Source organism: Oncorhynchus clarkii, chromosome 21, assembly GCF_045791955.1.
Source record: "Oncorhynchus clarkii lewisi isolate Uvic-CL-2024 chromosome 21, UVic_Ocla_1.0, whole genome shotgun sequence".
Lineage (NCBI taxonomy): Eukaryota > Metazoa > Chordata > Actinopteri > Salmoniformes > Salmonidae > Oncorhynchus > Oncorhynchus clarkii.
Genome location: NC_092167.1, coordinates 37,132,560 through 37,157,240, shown reverse-complemented (window position 1 = coordinate 37,157,240; position 24,681 = coordinate 37,132,560). Strand labels below are relative to the sequence as shown.

Sequence of the window (24,681 nt, the reverse complement as noted above, 5' to 3'; positions counted from 1 at the left end):
CTCCGGCAACTGAGTTAAGGACGCTTGTTTCTTTGTAGTGACTGGGTGTATTGATACACCATCGAAAGTGTAATTAATAATGTTACCATATTCAATGTCTGCTTTTTTTTTACCCATCTACCAATAGGTTCCCCTCTTTGCGAGGCATTGGAAAACCTCCGTGGTCTTTGTGGTTGAATCTGTGTTTGAAATTCATTGCTTGATTGAGGGACCTTACAGGTAATTGTATGTGTGAGGTCCCGAGATGAGGTAGTCATTCAAAAATACACTATTATTGCACACAGAGTGAGTGACTTGTTAAGCAAATGTTTACTCCTGAAAGTTTTAAAATTGCCATAACAAAGGGGTTAAATACTTATTGACTCAAGACATTTCAGCTTTTCATTTTTTATTAATTTGCAAAAATGACTAAAAACATAATACCACTTTGACATTATGGTGTATTGTGTGTAGGCTAGTAACAACATCTCTATTTAATACATTTTACACAACAAAATGTGGAAAAAGTCAAGGGGTGGGAATGCTTTCTGAATGCACTGTATATTGTTCTCGAATTCTCGCTACAATGTTTCAGATGAACTACATATTTATTCACTGGAGGCTTCTCCCATCGATTGGGTTCCCGCCTATACATATCTGGGCATTTGTTTTAAAAAAGTCTTCTTGTTCAAAAAAACACATGGATGAGCTAATTAAAAAGCCAAGACTTAAATTGGGCTTCTTTTTTAGAAATCTGGACTCTCCCTAAATAGCAGGAAGCAGACTATGGTGACGCCAATTACCAGATTGCAGGAGCCACTACTCTTAAACCTTTGGATGTCGTTTACCATAGAGCCCTTCACTTTAACACAGATGACAGTTTAAACACTCATCCCTACATCCTGTAATAAAAGGTTGGCTGATCCTCATTGAAGTCCCGTAGATCACTTCATTACTCCGTTTTTGTTTAAAAAGCTCTACTACAAAAGCTTCCAATGTACTTAACTTTGTTGCTAAAGTATAAAATAATGAGTTATCAAACCTGCTCGCAGGGTTGGTTAACTCTTGAGGTCCCTCTGGTCTCGGCCAGTTTAGGTGAAGCCGCTTTTTAGTGACCCCCATTGTTGGAATAACCTGCACAATTCCTTGCATTTTGATTCCTTGGTGCCATTAGGGCAGTTTAGGACAATGGTTTGGAATTAATTATTTGAGGATTGCAGTTGTTTCGATTTATTGTAGTGGGAATGAGAGCCTAGTCAGGGCTACCCTGAATAAATCAAAGTTTAGAAAGAAATGTGTGTCATAGAGGCCATGTATGTGCGTTTTACATAGTAGGGGCCATGTACAACCTAGCTGAAAATGTTTGTGAAGACAGTTATGATTCCATTTTATAACACTTTCACCTATAGGGCACATCTCAAATCCATACCGCAGTATCTAAACAGTAGCAATCAAAAACACTGCTTTAGCATTAATATGGTTAACGGAGTCTAGCCACACTCTTTACATCAAAAACAGGAAGAGCAACAGCTACCCTTCCTGGGGAACCACACAAAACATTAACCAAGACATAATACAGAACATTAATAGACAAGAACAGCTCAAGGACAGAACTACATCAATTTAAAAAGGCCCACGTAGCCTACATATCAATAAATATACAAAAACGATCTAGGTCAAATAATGGAGAGGTGTTGTGTAGAGAGAACTAGGTAAGTGGAAGATCAGACATCTGCATTTCCAAAGGCAGACAGACAGCCCTCAGCGGCCATGCACTCACTAATTAGAAGTCAGACTCCAGTTATGCGTAATGAAAAATTAATCTGCCTTAAATACAGAAACCCCCTAGAAGAGCCTTGAGAGAAACTCTGGGATTTAATTAAACTCATCAAATAATAGAGTTCGGCTAGAATTCATCCCTCACCCATGATTTCCGTTCAGCAGTTTAACTAAGCGATTTTACCCAAAACTGCTCTTGTATATATTTAATGCTCATAAATACTGTGCTATACTGAATACAGGAACGGGACCTGCTCAACCAATAAAGCATTTTGAACAGACATATTAATAAAGTAGCTTAACTGATTTTGAGAAAAACTGATTTGGAAATTCTGTGGGTTTGGTTTAAATACTGTATATATATATATAAAACACTTATTTATTATTATTATTATTTTTATATATATATATTATTCTTGATTTATTATTATTATGATTTTTAAGCCTGTCACATCTGTGAGTGTGGAATGTGTTTTGTTGGTTGATTGAAAAACAAGAAAAATACAACTTAAAATATGCCTTTTGACAGGGTATGGTAGTAGGTGCCAGGCGCACCGGTTTGTGACAAGAACTGCTGGGTTTTTCACGCTCAACCTTTATCTTGTGTGTATCAAGAATGGTCCACCACCCAAAGGACATCCAGCTAACTTGACACAATTGTGAGAAGCGTTGTAGTCAACATGAGCCAGCATCCCTGTGGAACACTTTAGACACCTTATAGAGTCCATGTCCCAATGAATTGAGGCTGTTCTTAATGTATTGTTCACTCAGTGCATATGTGGCTGTTTATCAAAGTTAACTGGCTGAGAAGTTATCAAGTTAAGCTTCTAAACATAACTCTTCCATACATATCGGAATTCCTTTCTTCGGTTTTGATATTGTCAATGATCCACCAAGACCTATAGTCACTGTTTCTATTGAACGCTTAGGTGGCAAAATACCTACTCTGTATTGGTGAATGACCAAAGTTTGGCTAACTGACTCAATACAATCCCTAGAAACTGGACCAGGGCCAGGAGTTTCACCTTCAATTGACATAACCAGAGAGAACTCGTACCTCACAATAATGTCTACTAACATATCAAATATTCCTGCTTACACACTATTCTAGATGTATTAATTCCTGATAAAGGTACACTGACAAAAGTTGACATTTTCACAGACCAGGCCCAAATCCCCGTCATTCGCGTGAAGAAAAGAGAGAAATACAGGGGGTGGAGATCGGGGTGCCTTGAGAGAATTCGTTGGCGGGTGGACAAACCGCCTCTACCATCAATTCTATAAATAAACTGGATGATCTACGATCAAGACTATCCTACCAACAAAGAGATGCATATAAAGTTCTCCCTAATCCTCCATTTGTCAAATCTGACCACAATTCTACCCTCCTCATTCCTGCTTACAAGCAAAAACTAAAGCAAGAAGTACCAGCAACTCGCTTAATACGGATGTGGTCAGATGACACGGATGCTATGGTACAGGACTGTTTTGCTAACACAGACTGGAATATGTTACAGAATTCGTCCAATGGCATTGAGGAGTATACCACCTCAGTAACCGGCTAAATCAATAAGTGCATTGATGACTACGCCACCATAGTGACCATACGTACATATCCCAACCTGAAGTCATCGCTTACAGTCAACATCCGCACTGAGCTAAAGGCTAGACCTGTGGCTTTCAAGGAGCGGGAAGCTTATAAGAAATCTTGCAATGCCCTCAGACAAACCATCAAACAGGCAAAGCATAAATACAGGACTAAGATTGAATCATACTACACCGGCTCTGACGCTCGTCGGATGTGGCAGAGCTGGCAAACTATTACGGACTACAAAGGGTAACCCAGCCGTAAGCTGCCCAGTGACGCAAGCCTACCAGACGAGCTAAATGCCTTTTATGTTCGCTTTGCTAATGACACCATAGTCCCTGTGCCCAAGAAAGCGAAGGTAACCTGCCTAAATGACTACCAACCCGTTGCACTCACGTCGGTAGCCATGAAGTGCTTTGAAAGGCTGGTCATGGCTCACATCAACACCATCATCCCGGAAACCCTAGACCCACTCCAATTTGCATACCGCCACAACAGATCCACAAATGACGCAATCTCTATTGCACTCCACATTGCCCTTTCCTACCCGGACAAAAGGAACACCTATATGAGAATGCTGACTATTGACGACAGCTCAGCGTTCAACAACATAGTCAGTCACCCAAGTCATAGACTGTTCTCTCTTAAAAGCTTCTACCCCCAAGCCATAAGACAGCTGAACAATGAATTAAATGGCCGCCTGGACTATTTACATTGACAACCCCCCCTTTGTTTTTACACTGCTGCTACTTCCTGTTTATTATCTATGCATAGTCACCTACCTACATGTACAAATTACTTCGACTAACCTGTACCCCCGCACATTGACGGTACCAGCACCCCCTGTATATAGCCTCGTTACTGTTATTCTATTGTGTTACTTTTTATAGATTTTTTTAACTTTAGTGTATGTAGTAAATATTTTCTTAACTCTAATTCTTGAACTGCATTGTTGGTTAAGGGATTGTACTGTAAGTAAGCATTTCCCGTTAAGGTCTACACCTGTTGTATTCGGCGCATGTGACAAATACATTTTATTTGATTAGATTTTCAATACAAGCTGAACAAAATGTGCACTGTCCTACAGCTGCCATCTTCAAACTGAATGATACTTAATCATTTAAATGTGTATTTCACAGCAGCCTGCACAGTAATACAAAAAAATGACACATTAAGTTGGTTATAATAAGACATTTGGAATGCTCATTATTGTAGATTTAGCTTCCATAGAAAGGAGAAGGCTCTTATTCATAAAGCACGTCAAAGTAGAGTTTTGGTTTAGGTCCCCTCTTTTATTCATTATGATTTAAAAGGCTAAACTGATCCTAGATCAGCACTCCTACATCTAACAACACTGGGGAAATAGCTTCTAGTAAACATATTGTCCATGTCACTGTGTCCTACACACACACACACACAGACATAAACAAACATACAGTGCCCTCCACTAATATTGGCAGCCTTAGTAAATATGAGCAAAACGGACTATAAAAAATGTTTTTTTTTTGTGTTTGCTCTTGGTCTTTCCATCAAAATATTCACAAAAATCTAACCTTTAATTAAAAGTAAAATAATTGAAAGAAAAAATACATTCTTATCATAAAACAAATATATTCTCAAATATATGTGTGCCACAATTATTGGAACCTCTTCATTCAATTCTTTGTGCAACCTCCCTTTCCCAACATAACAGCGCTGAGTCTCCTATAATGCGTAATGAGGTTGGAGAACACATGGCAAGGGATCTGAGACCATTGATTTTGAGGTGTGTTCATTATCCTGCTGGAAGATCCATCCAGGGCCCAGTTTAAGCTTCCTAGCAGATGCAGTCAGGTTTTGATTGAATATCTGCTGGTACTTGATGTAGTCCATGATACCATGTATCCTAAGTAGTTGTCCAGGGCCTTTGGAAGAAACACAGCCCCACAACATCAAAGATCCACCACCATACTTCACAGTGGGGATGAGGTACTTTTCTGCATGGCTATCTTTCTGTCTACGCCAAACCCACCTCTGGTGTTTGTTTCCAAAAAGCTATGTTTTGGTCTCATCTGACCATAGAACCTGGTCCCGTTGAAAGTTCCAGTAAAGTTTGGCAAACTGTAGGTGCCTGAGTTTGTTGTTTGATGACAGCAAAGGCATTTTTATGAAAACCCTCCCAATCAACTTGTGGTTATGTCTGATCGTAGTTTTCGAGACTTTCTGACCCCAAGACCCAACTAATGCCTCCATCCTCCTCACTGTGCGTGGGGTCAATATAGAGAAACGTCCTCTTCCAGGCCCATTGTTGACATCTCCGGTTGCTTTAAACTTCTTAATTATTGCCCTGATAGTGGAAATAGGCATTTTCAACCGTTGAGCTATTTTCTTATAGCCATTTCCTGATTTGTGCAGCTCAACAAACTTTTGTCGCACATCATTACTGAAATTCTCGGGTCTTTCCCATAGTGATGGATGACTTTGGGAACTTGGCCGGTGTGTCACCTCATATTTACATACCCCAGTGAAACAAGTCATGGCTTACCACTTCAGTGTTCTTAATCACTCAGGTGAACTTAAATACATAAAATATGAATGGGAATATACTTAAGTTAGATTTTACTCATAAGAATTTCTAGGGGTGCAAATAATGGTGGCACACATGTTTCGGGGAAAAACTTTTTTTAAATGTATTTCACATTTATTTTTTCAATCATTTTATTTCAATTCAAGATTTGATTTTTGTAAACATTTTGAATGAAAGACCAAGAGGATAAACAGCAATATTAGTGGAGGACACTGTACACACTTGAGTCAGGCACAAACCTGTGCACACACACACTAACACACACATGCATATGCACAAAGACACAAACACACAGACATGCGCAAAGAAACAGGCACACACACACACACACACCGGCCTGAATGCACAATTGCCTGAATACCTTTTCAGAAAGCTACTGTCCCTATCTTTTTGTCAAAGAGAAGTCAGAGAAAACAACTATTTTTAGGAGCAGGTTTAATGTTGCTGAGAGGAGAACTCAGCCATCCATGTCATGTAATGCCATCAATAATTTAGTGCTACCAAATCCACACAGTGTTAGTGGAAAGGACATGGTTTTGGGGAAAAATAAACCTCTGCAATTTGTTTTCAGGTGATATCTTTACAACACCCATCTCTTAATCATAATGGCAAGATTCTACTAAAATAAAAGTTGTTAACAATATTGTCAGGCTTAAAATCAACTACACAATGTGTGTCTGTGCGTCTGTGTGTCTGTGTGTGTGTCTGTCTGTGTGTGTCTGTCTGTCTGTCTGTCTGTCTGTCTGTCTGTCTGTCTGTCTGTGTGCGTGCCTGTCTGCCTACTACACCAAATGTATATATCTATGTGTGTTTGAGTTTATGTGCTGTCTCTCTACCTCTGTGTTCCCCAGTCGCTGCTTGGTGCAGAGTGAAACAGTAAAGCTGGGGGAGATAGCTTTCAGAAGCTTACATAAAGCCACTGGACTTAATAATTCATGGAGCAAAAATCCCTCAGTGCTCAATATTTATATCTCCCTGAATGTGTTCTGTGACTGTGAGCCCTGTCACAGTGCAGGCCAGCAGAGGGGAAACTTTTACTTTCTACTTTTCATATATTTTTCCACTTTCTTTCAGAGGACAGGTTTCACATTAAGGGCCTGTGGCACAGAGAGGGAGATACTGTATTTCCCAGTATGTCTCAGAGTCTGTATGTGTATACCATGTGGTAGCTCCCTGTGTGTATAGGATGATGATAATTGTGACTCCTATCCTTTGGGTTTTTTGAGTGGTGTTGTTGCTCTGCAAAGAGACGTCAGGCAGATTTCAGGAAAATGAAAGAGAATATGACTGGACTTTCAAACTACTGGATAGGACACACACGCAAACACATCCTCTCTTCTATAAACCTGTGACGATAGCAGCCAATGCATATATCGGGGTGGTGGACTGTTAACATGAAAGAATCCAGAGGGACATATTAGTTGGAAAGATTGTAGAGATTGTGTGCCGCTCATGCTGACATTTACAAGTCCTTGCTGATCTTTCCCGCTGTGACAACTAAACGTCTTTGCCATCAGATCAGCCTGAGTTCCTATGGCTGAGTCGCAAATGGCACCCTATTCCCCACATAGTGCACTACTTTCAAAAGTAGTAAACCATATAGGGAATAGACTGCCATTTGGGACATAAACTATGTCATTCATCTGATTAATGGAAGACTGATAAGTCTTAGCTGCAACTAAACGGTTGCATCTAAATATGAATGAGGGAGCAGGATCTGGGTATGAGACAGAGACAGAGTACTATCTGATATGATGGATTGGGTGAGCTTCTGGTACAGCGGAAGAGCAAGCTTTTAGATGGGCTTAGTGTATCTGATTCTAGTATGGGTAAGGCATTACACTACAGTGCTGTATATGCTGACATGAAACCTTTCAAAATGAGAGTTGAGTCTGATAGAATGAGTCTATAAAGCCGTATTGAGAAATCATTCTGACCTGACAAATATTGTCCCTCAATGAAAAATCAAGAAGGTAATTCAAGTTTGAGCAAAGCGGCGAATGCTGGCTATTGTTAAAGTATAGGGAGACACTAGCTTAGTAGAGGTTTGTCCTCACTCTTATATCTAAAAAATCAGAGTTCAAACACGTTCCTACTCAGAGATCCATTTGAAAACATTTGCCGGTGTTTACTGTTTCTTATACTGTTTATGGTGCGTTCAGCACTAAGAAAGTTGCTCTTCATGATACCCTGCAGAAGGGCAGAAGGTTTTATTGTGCCAGAGATTTCATGAATGTGGGCCATGAACTCACCCAGAACTGAGGCTCCTCTGTTCCACTCATGCAGGTGGCAACATTCTGCCCGATGCCCAAGCTTCGTCCTCGCCAACAACACCAGTATGACCAATACCCCTATATGCCCCCACCTAAGAGACAGAGACAAAAAGTAGAGGAAAATGACAAAAAGAGATAGAGGAGAGAGAGAAGTGGGAGACGATATAGAGCATGTAAGAAACTGTGCAGTGTATCATTTGATCAGTCACTGATTAAACAGTGAAAACCAGTAAACACTGCAGCCCTCCAGGACAGACATGTTGCAACTCAACTCTAAACAAACATAAGCTGCTTTGACCAGGGATGACACTAAACCTACTTAAAAGTGCAGACCAGGATCTGAAGCTCAACAAATGTGCAATACATTGTAGCAATTGGATTCGTAACAAATCATCCGAAATGTATTTAATATATATTTTTGAATAATAATAATTTTGCAGCGCTCAACATATCATATGAAATGGATGACGCAGTACACCAGAAAGTTCTGGAGCATCACTTTAATATTAAGGCCTAAGTTGTTTCATCCTGCAGAGAGCCATTGTTTACAGATGGTTGGTTGTGTAAGGATGCAGCCTGGCATCCTTGATCAACCAAACATAAACTATTCGGTTTCACCAAAAATAACGTGTCCTGTCAACAGAGGCATATTCAATATCTCTAGGAACAATCCTTATGATTCGTCGGGTTGAATGTGTCTGTTGCTATCAAATAAGCGTTTAAAACAAGTTTTTTTTACAGGGTCTCCCATTTCCACCTGTAGAAGTGGGAACTTAGCTAACTCTCACATGACTGCGTGGTATAGAATGGACAACAATGGCAGCCCACACGGGAGATAAAAACCTGTTAATCACTTATTTGATAGCAAGGACACATTCAACCAATGGGCTAATTGTTTGCTACAAACATTGTTGAATTTTTATTTTTTATTTTAAATGTAACCTTTATTTAACTACGCAAGTCAGTTAAGAACAAATTCTTATTTACAATGATTGTCTACTCCGGCCAAATCCGGACAACGCTGGGCCAATTGTGCGCCGCCCTATGGGACTCGGATGTGATTACTCTTGATTACCTAAGTAGGCTATGCTATCACTAGTCCCTTAAAAAATGGTGGATTGTAACATGTGAAAGACTAAACACATAGAGTCTGGCTATCATATCAGTTATTTTGAAATGCTTAGCTTTATGTTTGTCTTTGATTGTTTTAGCCAACTTGTTTCACTCACCTCCGCTTGGAACTGCTTTACTGTCCTCTACCTAGGCTGCCGTGTCCTATACCTAGCCTGCCGTGTCGTTTACCTAGCCTGCCGGGTCCTCTAACTAGCCTGCCGGGTCCTCTACCTAGCCTGCCATGTCCTTTATCTAGCCTGCCATGTCCTCTACCTAGCCTGCCGTGTCCTCTATCTAGTCTGCCGTGTCCTCTATCTAGCCTGCTGGGTCCTCTACCTAGGCTGCCGTGTCCCAAACCCTGCCTACCGTGTCCTCTATCTAGCCTGCCGTGTCCTCTACCTAGCCTGCCGTGTCCTCTACCTAGGATGCCGGGTCCTCTAGATAGGCTGCCGGGTCCTGTACCTAGCCTGCCGGGTCCTCTACCTAGGCTGCCGTGTCTTCTACCTAGCCTGCCGTGTCCTCTACCTAGGCTGCCGGGTCCTCTACCTAGGCTGCCGGGTCCTCTACCTAGCCTGCCGTGTCCTCTACCTAGCCTGCCGTGTCCTCTACCTAGCCTGCTGTGTCCTCTACGGCAGGCCACGGCAGGCCTTGGTCGGACCAGCGTTGAACAGACCTGAGCGCGGGAGCTTCTTTTTTTAGTTTCTGTCTGTAGGCAGGGAGCAACAAAGTGGAGTCGTGGTCAGCTTTTCCGAAAGGAGGGCAGGGGAGGGCCTTATATGCATCGCGGAAGTTAGAATAGCAATGATCCAGGGTTTTACCAGCCCTGGTTGCGCAATCAATATGCTGATACAATTTAGGGAGTCTTGTTTTCAGATTAGCCTTGTTAAAATCCCCAGCTACAATGAATGCAGCCTCAGGATATGTGGTTTCCAGTTTGCAAAGAGTCAAATAAAGTTTGTTCAGGGCCATCGATGTGTCTGCTTGGGGGGGAATATATACGGCAGTGATTATAATCGAAGAGAATTCCCTTGGTAGATAATGATTTCGACATTTGATTGTGAGGAATTCTAAGTCATTTGAACAGAAGGACTTGAGTTCCTGTATGCTGTTGTGATCACACCACGTCTTGTTAATCATAAGGCATACGCCCCCGCCCCTCTTCTTACCAAGTTAAATACATTGCTATGAATACGTGTACAGTAGCTGCCTTAAAATGTAAAAGGAAGTCATTTTAAATCTGTATCCAACGGCTTTATACTTTCTTTCTCCAAGAAGCTGGATGTTGTCTTTTAAAAAAAAAGTACGACTCAAGTCAGATTACATTGCATAACCACTCACCCTTGAGCTTCCTTTTAATGTTGCAGATTTATAATAAATAATTATGTAACGGTAATAAAATTACTCATGTCAACATGAATACATGACCATAAGGGGCATGTCTAAGATCAATAGGCAGAACTATGTCCCCTCAGAGGATTGTGGGTACAGTTGTAATTGGTGCGCCTGTTAGCCTCCCAGTACCCGTTCCCCAGGCAGGGGAGTACGCCATACGCCAGTGCAAATGCTCTCTGTGTCTACAGAATCTCCATTGAACTCATCAACCGCTGCCGGAAAGTTTTCGAAGCTTGCTATTCGCCTTAAATATATAGCCTGGTCTTTTTTTCCCATAACACCTTTCTCTTGCGCTCAAGGGAGATGGCTCTTGCTGCACTTGTATTTCTCAGTGGTTGTCTTGCAGTCCAGAATAGATTCTTCTTGTTCTGTGTGTTAAATATTCGGACTAAGCACGCCAGGGCATTAGAGGCTTTACAGCACATTTCACTCCCCAGGTGGGTGTTTCAGTGTCTCCAGTGTGATGTGGTTTAAAAGCTACTTTCTCTCTGCTCAGGTGGCGAGGTGATCAAAACGAGAGGGGACATTTACAATACACATGTAAAGTAAATACATGGGTTAGGAAAACACAAAGGGGCCATGGACTCAAACGAACTTTGTTGCTAAGTAGTTGACACTGGCAAAACTACTGTGTCGTGTACGGGCACTGTAAGTTGTGGAGGCCTGTTATGTATGAGTGGCTGGGTACTTTTAAAGACAATCAGTAACCCTTTTACAGTAGAGCTACCTGCCAGAATATCTAATATTCGCTTTTAAGACTACACTCAAGTTGAAGTGGCACAAATCAACACCTTTTATGACAACCAACTTCTGCCAATGGCAAATGGAGCGGAGCTATAGTGGACTATAGTTTGAGTTGATGTCAACTGACAGCTAGCCGAATGTCACGTAAAAATGTATCTGCTAAACAAATGCTATACTAACAATTGGTTTTGTCACCAGCTTAATATTTTGAGTAGATATTTAAAATCTTTCACACCTTGTCAGTTGTCGCAAGAAAATGGCACACTTGATGTTGTGTTAAAGGCATTGTGTCAGGTACCTAAATGTTTGACCATATTTTCATTGCATAAAGCCCACATTTAGGACACTCAGTAGGTCAGTGAGTAAAGACATTGCCTCTTTATGATTCCAGCAGCCTGTGTGCATGTGAGAGTATATTAGTGTGTTTGTGTTTAGGCGTGTGTGCGAGAGATGGTGTGAGTGTGTGCGCATTTGCACGTGTATATGTGTACGCTCATGTGTGTATCTATACACACGTGTATGTGTGTGTGTGTGTGTGAACATTTCAAGGGAGCTTGCCAACCAGCCTGACTGAGATGATTTATTATGCAGCTTGAGGGGACTCTTACTCCGGGGGTCATGTGACTGACACGGCAGCAAGGCATGATGCACCATCGCTCTTCGCCCCTGGGGATAGGGAGCCCTGCCAGCACAGTCCTCCTGCCCAAACTGGCAGTCTCTGCTTCTTTCTGCTTCCCTCTCTCTCTGAGACACACCCTGATCTAATACTGATCTAATACTGATATTATGATACAATACACTCATCACCTGATTAAAAAAGTCATGCCACATGCAAATATTATTAATTTATCCCAAGTCACGTCAGATTTGGGCCTGCGTTTAACCACATAAAATAATCCAAGAGATTTTTTTCCATTGAATATGTTATTGAAATCCTGAAACTATACTCCAATCACGTGCTTTAGATAGAGGACATGCCAGCCTAGGTAGAGGACACGGCAGGCTAGGTAGAGGACCCGGCAGGCTAGGTAGAGGACACGGCAGGCTAGGTAGAGGACCCGGCAGGCTAGGTAGAGGACCCGGCAGGCCTATATATTCCCCCTCAAGCAGACACATTGATGGCCCTGAACAAACTTTATTTGACTCTTTGCAAACTGGAAACCACATATCCTGAGGCTGCATTCATTGTAGCTGGGATTTTAACAAGGCTAATCTGAAAACAAGGCTCCCTAAATTGTCTCAGCATATCGATTGCGCAACCAGGGCTGGTAAAACCCTGGATCATTGCTATTCTAACTTCCGCGATGCATATAAGGCCCTCCCACGCCCTCCTTTCGGAAAATCTGACCACGACAAGAAGCTCCCGCGCTCAGGTCTGTTCAACGCTGGTCCGACCAATCTGATTCCAAGCTTCAAGACTGCTACGATCACGTGGACTGGGATACGTTCCGCATTGCTTCCAACAACAACATTGACGAATACGCTGATTCGGTGAGAGAGTTCATTAGAAAGTGCATTGACGATGTCGTTCCCATAGCAATGATTAAAACATTCCCAAACCAGAAACCGTGGATTGATAGCAGCATTCATGTGAAACTGAAAGCGCGAACCACTGCTTTTAACCAGGGCAAGGTGACCCAGAAACATGACAGAATATAAACAGTGTAGCTATTCCCTCCACAAGGCAATCAAACAAGCTAAGCGTCAGTATAGAGACAAAGTGGAGTCACAATTGCTTGCTCCCAGACAGACTAAATAACTTTTTTTCCCACTTTGAGGACAATACAGTGCCACTGACACAGCCTGCAACCAAAACCTGTGGACTCTCCTTCACTGCAGCCGATGTGAGTAAAACATTTAAATGTGTTAACCCTCGCAAGGCTGCAGGCCCAGACGGCATCCCCAGCCGCGTCCTCGGAGCATGTGCAGACCAGCTGGCTGGTGTGTTTACAGACATAATCAATCAATCCTTATCCCAGTCTGCTGTTCCCACATGCTTCAAGAGGGCCACCGTCCCTGTTCCCAAGAAAGCTAAGGTAACTGAGCTAAACGACTACCGCTCCGTTGCACTCACTTCCGTCATCATGAAGTGCTTTGAGAGACTAGTCAAGGACCATATCACCTCCACCCTAACTGACACCCTAGACCCACTCCCATTTGCTTACCGCCCAAATAGGTCCACAGACAACGCAATCTCAACCACACTGCACACTGCCCTAACCCATCTGGACAAGAGGAATACCTATGTGAGAATGCTGTTCATCGACTACAGCTCAGCATTCAACACCATAGTACCCTCCAAACTCGTCATCAAGCTCGAGACCCTGGGTCTCGACCCCGCCCTGTGCAACTGGGTACTGGACTTCCTGACGGGCCGCCCCCAGGTGGTGAGGGTAGGTAACAACATCTCCACCCCGCTGATCCTCAACACTGGGGCCCCACAAGGGTGCATTCTGAGCCCTCTCCTGTACTCCCTGTTCACCCACGACTGTGTGGCCATGCACGCCTCCAACTCAATCATCAAGTTTGCGGACGACACTACAGTGGTAGGCTTGATTACCAACAACGACGAGACGGCCTCCAGGGAGGAGGTGAGGGCCCTCGGAGTGTGGTGTCAGGAAAATAACCTCACACTCAACGTAAACAAAACAAAGGAGATGATTGTGGACTTCAGGAAACAGCAGAGGGAGCACCCCCCTATCCACATCGATGGGACAGTAGTGGAGAGGGTAGTAAGTTTTAAGTTCCTTGGCATACACATCACGGACAAACTGAATTGGTCCAGCCACACAGACAGCACTGTGAATAAGGCGCAGCAGCGCCTATTCAACCTCTGGCTGAAGGCTGAAGATGCTGAAGAAATTCGGCTTGTCACCAAAAGCACTCACAAACATCTAAAGATGCACAATTGAGAGCATCCTGTCGGGCTGTATCACCGCCTGGTATAGCAACTGCTCCGCCCACAACCTTAAGGCTCTCCAGAGGGTAGTGAGGTCTGCATAACGCATCACCTGTGGCAAACTACCTGCCCTCCAGGACACCTACACCACCCGATGTCACAGGAAGGCCATAAAGATCCCCAAGGACAACAACCACCCGAGCCACTGCCTGTTCACCCCGCTATCATCCAGAAGGCGAGGTCAGTACAGGTGCATCAAAGCAGGGACCGAGAGACTGAAAAACAGCTTCTATCTCAAGGCCATCAGACTGTTAAACAGCCACCACTAACATTGAGTGGCTGCTGCCAACACACTGACTCAACTCCAGCCACTTTAATAATGGGAATTGATGGAAATTGATGGAAAATATATCACTAGCCTCTTTAAACAATGCTACTTAATATAATTTTTACATACCCTACATTACTCATCTCATATTTATTGGTATATACACTGTACTCTATATCATCTACTGCATCTTGCCTATGCCGTTCTGTACTATCACTCATTCATATATCTTTATGTACATATTCTTTATCCCTTTACACTTGTGTGTATAAGGTAGTAGTTTTGGAAATGTTAGGTTACATTACTCGTTGGTTATTACTGCATTGTCGGAACTAGAAGCACAAGCATTTCGCTACACTCGCATTAACATCTGCTAACCATGTGTATGTGACAAATACATTTGATTTGATTTGATTTTGAACTTGTGTAACTTCAAGGCCATGAAACCATGAAACTGAACACTGCTTAGATGCAACGCAAATCCAGTCATCTCCAAAATGATTGGAACCCTTGATAAAGTGGCTGCTGCCAACATACTGACTCAACTCGTGTATGTGACAAATAAAATTGGATTTGATTTGAGATGATTAAAAAAGACTGTATAAAATGAATTATACAAATACTGAGGTATAATGTATAATGGCACAAACAACAATAGCCTATCCATGCAACCACTAGGCACTTCCATAAATATGGACATTATTAACAGAGCACATGTTAATAAGATATCATATTAAATCATTCATAATAATGACGGAGCAGGTGAAGGGGTACCTGTCAATAAATACAATATATTGTTGATCTTTGACAAATGGCCATGGATAGGATGATGCGTATTGATGATATGGGTTTTGATGAAAGCATAATGCGCATGAATTGTTAAAATGTGGATTATGGTGTGTTCTGAATAGCCTAATTAGACTGAGGGGGGTGAGTAATAGAGTTGTTTGTCCCTGACGCGCTAATGTACATATTGTGAATACAAGGTATCAGTCTATTCAAAAACATGGCCTATGGTCCTACATTATGAACTGATCACAAAAGTGTTAATGGTAGGGATGCACGATATATCGGTAAACATATCGGAATCGGACGATAATAGAAAAAATGCGAACATCAGTTTCGGCCGATGTCTAGTTTAACGCCGATGTTAAAAACCGATGTCAAAGCTACCGTGCGTACCTATATAACGTAGGTACATGAGGTAATGACCACACGTACAATTTTGCCCAACAAGTGCAACACAGCATTCCTAACCTAACCCAGCATTCCTAACCACACAATGTCTGCTGTGTGGATTGAACAGTCATTTGAAAGAATGCGAAAATTTCAGCGAGACAACTCAAAGGCGACATCCATTAAAGCCAAGATAATGGAATTAATTTCCCTTGACAATCAACTGTTCTCTGTCGTGGGTTATGTTGGCTTTCGCCGACTGGTCGAGCACCGGTATACACTACCAAGTGAGCTATTTTTCAGATGTTGCCCCACCGGAGTTACACAGTAATAGCATCACTGCTATTAGCTTCACGACATACATGGCTTCAACGCCATTTGCATCTTTGCGTGTCAAAAAAGATACAGTAGCACTGTCAAAGCTGTACAAAAAAGTCTGCAAATAAGCAAACCCAACCCAGGACAGGAACGATATGTTTACAATACCGCATTGGCAATAAAGCATAATTTGTCCGACCACAACTTCTGGGGTAGCTAGCTTTAGCTTAGTACCTAGCTAGCATCAATACAACCAGTCTGAAAACAATGAACAGTAGAAACTGCAGTCATTTTCATTAATCTTAGCAATGATTTAGGAATCCTTGTGAGTAAGTACTAGCAAGGTTGCCACTTGTTGTTCGACTATTGAAATCGCACTTCAGTTCATGAAAATAAATAGCTAGCCATCTACTTAACCCTGTTGCCCAAAGCTAACATTATAAGCAACCAGCTAGCTTCATCTGGCTAGTGAGGCTCGACAGGACTGGGTTATGTGTTGTGAAGCTGGCCAGAATAAGGATTAGGCAGAATAGTGGAATTTGTGGTTTGCCTTCAAAATAAAAGTATGTCATTGACAGTAAAGCAAATGAATACAAATAGTAGAATTATACCATACTTTCATTTTGAAGGCTAACCGCAAAGTCCACCATTGTAGCGAATCCTTATTGTGGCTAGCTTCACATAGATGGGTCCGACCACCATTATTCAAATAACAGTCTTAAAATTAGGGTTATTTTAGACGATGACACTTAGCTATATTCTTAGCTAGCTAACTATAGCTACTGAAACAGATTATGTTGTTTTGCTATGTTTTTAGGGAAGAACAATGTTTGCAAGCTAGCTTTTTTTATGACCAGCATTGTAGGTGCGCGAGACAACTTTAGCAGCATCATAGCATACATATTGATGAATTGTTGTGACATATGAAATACGAGTGATAGTGTAATCAATGTGTAACGAGGACAGGGAGAAACTGCCTCGGCTCACTATTATTCGAGCCACTATTATTCCAGCAACTATTATTTGAGTTACAAGCAAGTCTCAATTTATAAGCTCCAAGTCTCAAGTCGAGACCCAAGTTGAACAGGTGGAGTCTCGAGTCAAGCCTCCCCTTGAGAAACCAAATTGAATCTGTCTAACAGGAACTCAAACAGGTAAGTGCTTGGCCCCTCCCAGGTCCATACAATTACCCAATTGGCAATTACAACCAATAAACAGTTTTTACAATATTAAAGGCAATTTCCACATCCATTCTTACGTTGGTACATTCATCTTAATCAGACTTAATGATTATTCATGATATTTCATCACCATTCATTCATACATGAAAAATGTTTTTCAAACTACACTGTTTGAGAAACAGACGCCTCACAAGTCCTCAACTGGCAGCATCATTAAATAGTACCCGCAAAACACCAGTCTCAACATCAACAGTGAAGAGGCGACTCCGGGATGTTGGCCTTCTAGTCAGAGTTCTTCTGTCCAGTGTCTGTGTTCTTTTGCCCATCTTAGTCTTTCCTTTTTATTGGCCAGTCTGTGCTATGTCTTTTTCTTTGCAACTCTCATCCCAGAGTCACCTCTTCACTGTTGACATTGAGACTGGTGTTTTGCGGGTACTATTTAATGAAGCTACCAGTTGAGGGCTTGTGAGGTGTCTGTTTCTCAAACTAGACACTCTAATGTATTTGTCCTCTTGCTTAGTTGTGCACCGGGGCCTCCCACTCCTCTTTCTATTCTGGTTAGGGCCAGTTTGCGCTGTTCTGTGAAGGGAGTAGTACACAGTGTTGTACGAGATCTTCTGTTTCTTGGCATTTTTTTGCATGGAATAGCCTTAATTTCTCAGAATAAGAATAGACTGACGAGTTACAGAAGAAAGATCTTTGTTTCTGGCCATTTTGAGCCTGTAATCGAATCCACAAATGCTGATGCTCTAGATACATAATTGCAAAATGTTTTCTAATGATCAATTAGCCTTTTAAAATGATAAACCTGGATTAGCTAACACAACGTACAATTGGAACACAGGAGTGATGGTTGCTGATAATGGATAATGGGTATAATCTACATGAGACTATGTAGATATTCCATACAAAAAATATGCCGTTTCCCTCTACAATAGTCATTTACAACATTATCAATGTTTGCACTGTATTTCTGATCAATTTGATGTCGTTTTAAAGGACAAAAATATGCTTTTCTTTCAAAAACAAGGACTTTTCTAAGTGACCCCAAACTTTTGAACGGTAGTGTATGTATATAGGGCAGCAGCCTCTAATGTGCTAGTTACAATAAATGCTATAGTCCTTGATCTTCAAGAAAAGGAAATATGGAAGTATAGATTAGTCAAATTATTTTACCTGAGCATGACCCCAAAACTAAGGACTTATCAGCCAGCCCTACTATGTTGTTTATGATTTTGTTGTCATGGAGGACTGATTGGGCTCACTGATTCAAGTTGAAAAATAAATGCTGCGCTCATGGAATGGCATGCTTTGAGCATTACTGAAATGTGCTATTTACATGTGAAAAACGTATGCCATTTGCTATAGGCCCGAAGTTTACATTTTTGCTAGTGACACTGATATCTTGATAATATGCAGCTAGCTGTTTAAACGGAAAATCCACAGATGAAACAATAACAAAATGGGTGCCCCGCCTCTGTTTTTGTAAAAAGCTAAGGGATGGGCATGGAGAAATGTAACCACTCTCAGATTAATAGACATAGCTATGGACGCAAGGACTGACCATCCATGATATCAACATTATGGTTTTTACCATGTTATAAGGCTATACAGTGTTTGTTTACATTTACAATGTTTACAAACATTGGAATAAAACAAGCTTATATTTTGGGTTTTCTTGGAGTGTGACAGTTGAACTAAGCTCATGAGGGATTTATATGTTCTTCAAGAATCAATGTATATAAATATATCATTTCTAAGTCCAAAAGTGGATGTAGCAACTACAGATTGCCCCTTTAAGTCTATCAAAAGCGTGTGAGTTTAAGCATGTGTCCATTTGGCCTATGGATTTATTTTTTATCATCATGAATTAGATAAATGCCCCACTATTTTTCCATAGGCTGGGATCCGCACTCTGCAGCTGTTGCAAGAACGCATTTTTCACTGGCTGTCCAATGGTTTCAAAAGCAATGATTGATAGGCAGCTTAAACATCTTGAATTCAACTATTATTGGGTTCAAATACACATTTAGATTCGTGAACAGCCATCCACAACAACCACGATCCATAAGGCACAAATAGCTAAATGAGAGCAGCAGTGTGATTCACATCAATGCGCTATGTAGATATCAATAATATCCGTATCGCCGTAGACTACACCATTTCTGTCATCCTTACCTCCAAGTGTTTAATCAAGTTGGATAATCTTTGGATGCAGACAGCAGTCGCACCATTGGAAGACATAGCTTGGACTGTAGCCTACAAAAGCCTATTCCTGCTCTTTTCCCGAGAACACATTTAGTGTGTCATCATAGTGGTCTCTGACTTGCGGTCAGACTCACTCAGGTGGAACAAACTTAAACTTGCACCTTATTTCCAATGCTGATTTGAATGTCATTGAGAAAACAGAGAAGTGTAAAAGATTTTTTTCCGAAAACATTCTTTCTGAATTTAAAAGTAATCCTCGAAGTAATCTTCTAGTTTTTCAAAAGTATCTGTAATCTGATTACAATATTTTTGCTGGTAACATAACGGATTACAGTTACTGTTTTTTGTAATCCCTTACATGTAACATGTAATCCGTTACTCCCCAACCCTGCTCATTTACATGGGTCAGACTCAAGTTCAAGTCCTGTGACTCAAATCCACAACTCTGGGTGAGACGCACTGTGATACTGTGTGTGTGTGTGTCTGTGTGTGTGTGTCTGAGTGTGTGCATGTATCAACTAGCTCTCTACACACACCACTGTAAGCTCTACATAAATATAGCCTGTCCTACAACATTTCCTCTCCCCACCAGTCACCATGTGTGAATAGTAGAGATAGGCTTCCATTCCATCAGCAGTGTATTCATATAATATGACTGACTGTATGGGGAGGAGCAACTGTCTGCTGGAACAGCAATAGGCCTGCTGCCCCTGAGGGGGGTGCTGCTAGCATGCTTTATCTGTGGTGTTTAGCTAAACTGGTTTGTATGATATACAGGTATACAGTACAGTGCAGCTGTTATTATTGGGAACAATTTTGAAGTAAATTGGTTGATTCATCTCTATTATGTGACGATTCATCTATAAGACAACCTATGCACTGTTGTCACATTATTTCCCCATGTAATTTAGTGATTTGCAATGATATTGCATTGGTTGAGGGTTGACATTTCAACAAACATGATTACAAACTGAAAACTGAAAAAATATAAACGCAACATGAAACAATTGTATAAATTTTTCCTGAGTATCAGTTCATATAAGGAATCAGTCAATTGAAATTAATTAATTAGGCCCTAATCTATGGATTTCACATGACTAGGAATACAGATATGCGGACTGTTGATTGTGACCTGTGGAATTTTGTCCCACTCCTCTTCAATGGCTGTGTGAATTTGCTGGATATTGGTGGGAACTGGAACTTGCTGTCGTACACGTCGATCCAGGGCATCACCCCACCGCCACCATGGGGCACTCTGTTCGCAACTTTGAGATCAGCAAACCGACGCCATACCCGTTGTCTGCCATCTGCCCGGTACAGTGGCCATCGAAGGTGAGCATTTTCCACTGAAGTCAGTCACGACGCCGAACTGCAGGCAGGTCAAGACCTTAGTGAGGACGAAGAGCACGCAGATAACCTTCCCTGAGACGGTTTCTGACAGTTGCTTCAGTTGTGCAAACCCACAGTTTCATCAGCTATCCAGGTGGCTGGTCTCAGACGATCCCGCAGGTGAAGAAGCCGTCTGCGATTGTGAGTTCATTTGGACGTATTGCCAAATTCTCTAAAAGGACGTTGGTAGATAAATTAACATTTAATTCTCTGGCAACAGCTCTGGTGGACATTCCTGTAGTCAGCAAGCCAATTGCACACTCCCACAAAAGTTGAGACATCTGTGGAATTGTGTTGTGGGACAAAACTGCACATTTTTGAGTTGCCTGTTATAATCACCAGCACAAGGTGCACCTGTGTAATGAGCATGCTGTTTAATCAGCTTCTTGATATATCACACCTGTCAGCTGGATGGATTAACTTGGCAAAGCCCATGAAACAAGGGATCAACACTTTACACGTTGTGTTTATATTTTGTGACCTGTTTCAAGAAGCTAGGCGTATGTCGCACGTCACTACTTCAAAGTGGAGCCATTTGAACGTTTCAACAAAAAATGGTCTTAGCAAAATGTTTTTTTGCAGAAATGCCTTCTGGAACATGCAAACTTTCATGTGCCTTAATAACAAACGTGTATGCCATCTGTAAATACGAATAAAATTGTTAAATTACAAGCCTAGTTGGTTTAGCTATGATTGGTTGAGATAATTAATGGGCTGGATATGCCAAGTTCAGATTGGTCTGCCATGTAGCATGCTTCTGTCTATAACATGAGCTGCTCAGTATGTGTAGATACTCCTTTCTAACACAGCTTTTTTTGAAAGATATCATGAAGAACTGATAAAGTGTTGCTACTGCTCTCAACATTGCTGCCCTAAAGTTAACAGGAGCTATCGACAAAGATCAGTGGGAAAAAGTTATGATGGACTATTTTCTGGAGGACAATCGTACCATGTTGACTCTCACTGACTAAAAATGTACCAGACGATGAGGAAATCCCTGATTTAGGTAAAAAAGGTTTTCATTGAACCATACATTGTAGAGCCTTCTGATGACAGTGATGGAGAATAAACGGTGATCAAGAAGTTGACCGCGTTTTAAAATCAGTGGAAACAGAGAGATGATTGCCAAATGCAGAGAGAGTCAAAAAGAGAACACAGAAGGCTGTTGTATAAAACACCTGTCTCCAGATGAAATCTTCAAACTAATGGCAACCATGGCATCCATGATAGAAAGGCAGAAGCATTCATCTATGTTTACGGATAAGAGTCTAGCTACATTTTCAGATATTATACGTTTCAAATTTAGTTGAGAAAGTCGTTTTCATTGCAAGTTCAAGCATACTAGCTATCTAGCAAGCTAACATTGAACCTTGTTGGTTAACTTAGGCTATCTGCAGATTCATGCATGGTGCATGGTAGTATGAGTAGGATTATGGTTCATTGTTTAACGAGCGAGCTACATGTCGAAACAAAAGGCTCCACTATGCAAGTTACCATTTCACTGTACCGTATACACCTTCTGTATCCTGTGCATGTGAAAATAAGCGTTTTATTTGATATAGTGTGTGTTTACCAGAGACGCTAATTTGAAGAACAACATGACCTGCACCAAGGTCAGATTAGAATATATGATAAAGTGTATTTATACTACTACTTTTTGCAACTACTTTCACCACTTTTATTCTTAAAATCTTTGGTTGTTAACTACATTACCTTCTTCACTCTGTTTAGCACATGGCCTCATATGTGACTGACCGGCTCGATTTGGTCCTATGTAAGAAACATTTTTAATGGTGTTTTTTACATTGGATAAAAGTAGAGACTCAGAGCTACAAAATTGTATATCACACACTACAGATGAGGAACAATGGGAGAGTAATTATGCTTTGAAAGATGATAGGGGCGTGGATCAGAAGGTAGGGGCGTGGATCAACTTTTGAGAAAACGGTACACCTACTGGAGAGCTCTTCTTTGTCTACACCCATTCAGCATCATTCACACCCTCTTAAGCTTTAGCCCCAACCATCTCTTTAAGGATTCACATGTGAGGCCATGTACTAAACAACCAAAGATTTCAAGACAGAAGGCTGGTTTATACTATGGGTTCGTAAATTCTATCTGGAGTGCCAGAGTGCACTCAAAGTTCGTAATCTCAGAGCGTTGTCAGATTGTCCGTTCGTAAATACAGAGCATTCCACTCTCGGAGCATTCAGAGCGCACACTAGACGCTCTGACGGAAGAGTAGAGTTGATCGAGTGTTCTGACCTAACAAAAGCAGTCAAGCACCGAATGTAATTGGCTAATGCTGGGTAGGTTGCTAGTGTCACGGCTCCTCCTCTGCATTACAGGGGCGGTTCCTCCTGCGGGCAGAGGAGGGTCGTTAGTGATTGGAGTCACCTGGGATCAGAGTATTTAAACTGTCACTAATCACCTCTCTTTCTCTCTCTGCTCCTCCAGGTATGAACCTGTTTTGTTTGTTCTTTTGTAGTTTTGCATAGTTTTCACTCAGTCATTCACACACACAGATTCACGCATCCATGCACTTTACATACACCTTACATTATGATACTTCCACACCTCATTCCTTTTTCTTAGTTTAAAGTTAATAGTTTTGTTTACAATAAAGATTTTTTTTTAATTGGCCTATACCTGTTGTTCGAGTCCCCTCATTTTTGCCACAGGCTATTAGCCGGCCTGTGACACTAGCTACTTCCAGACACAAATGAGAGAACAGCTTACTCTGACCATTTTACTCGCCCTAGCAGAGCCGGTTAGGCTGTTTTATGTTATCTAGAGCGTGGTTAACTCTAACTGTGCTGCTGGCATCAATTTAATTATGCTTTTTTGCCAACGTTTACTGACACTGGACATATTCAACGGGTGTTGAGCGTTCGTAAATTCCTCAGTTATTCTGCACTCTGGCACACTCAGACAAGAATGCTCTGAAATCGGAGTAGATAGCCAGAGCAAATGTATTAGCTGCGTCTATCGACAGTTGTCGCAGTAACATAATGAACATTCTATTGAAATGGTTAGTTGCATAGTGGAGTCTTTTGTTTAGACATGTAGCTAGCTAAGCACTGAACCATAATCCCAACTCATAACATTACTACCCTGCAGGTAACAAACCAACTAGGTTCAATGTTAGCTGGCTAGCTAACATTAGGCTATAACTAGCAATGCAAATGGCTCATACACATAGGTAACGTTAGCTAGTGAGCCAGCCAGCTAATGTTAGCTAGCTAACAGTATGCTTTAACCTGAAATTAAAAGAACTTTCTGAAAAATTGAATGGTGTAATATCTGAAAATGTAGCTATCAAAACCATCTTACCCTTCCTTATACATGGATGCTTCTCCCTCTGTCATGGATGCCATGGTTGCCCGTAGTTTATAGATGTAATCCGTAGACAGGTTTAATACAACCACATTCTGTGTTCTCTTTTCGACTCCCTCTGCATATTAGAAATCAAACGCCAGAATTTTCTTCATCTCCTTAGCTATCATACACTAATTCCACCAGGCATTCCACTGATTTCAAAACTATTGTCCTACAGAAATTGGAGAAATTGCAGTTCTACGATATATCTTTCAAAAAACCTGCTAGAAAGGATTTACCTACCTACCTCTCTCGGCATGTCCAGCCCATTAATTATCTCAACCAATCATGGCTAAAACAACCAGGCTCATAATTTTATTTATTTGTATATACAGTTGGCATCCAAGTTTGTTATTAAGTCACATGAAAG

At 41.4% G+C, this 24,681-nt stretch overlaps 1 protein-coding gene across 1 annotated transcript in view; it reads right to left on the bottom strand.

Moving 5' to 3' along the window:
• LOC139378982 (receptor-type tyrosine-protein phosphatase delta-like) overlaps positions 1 to 24,681 on the bottom strand; it is a 579,926-nt gene that overhangs the window by 356,772 nt on the left and 198,473 nt on the right. The window contains exon 5 of the mRNA XM_071121647.1: positions 8,165 to 8,277. The gene's annotated coding sequence lies outside the window, so the exon portion shown is untranslated. The remainder of the gene's footprint in view (positions 1 to 8,164; positions 8,278 to 24,681) is intronic.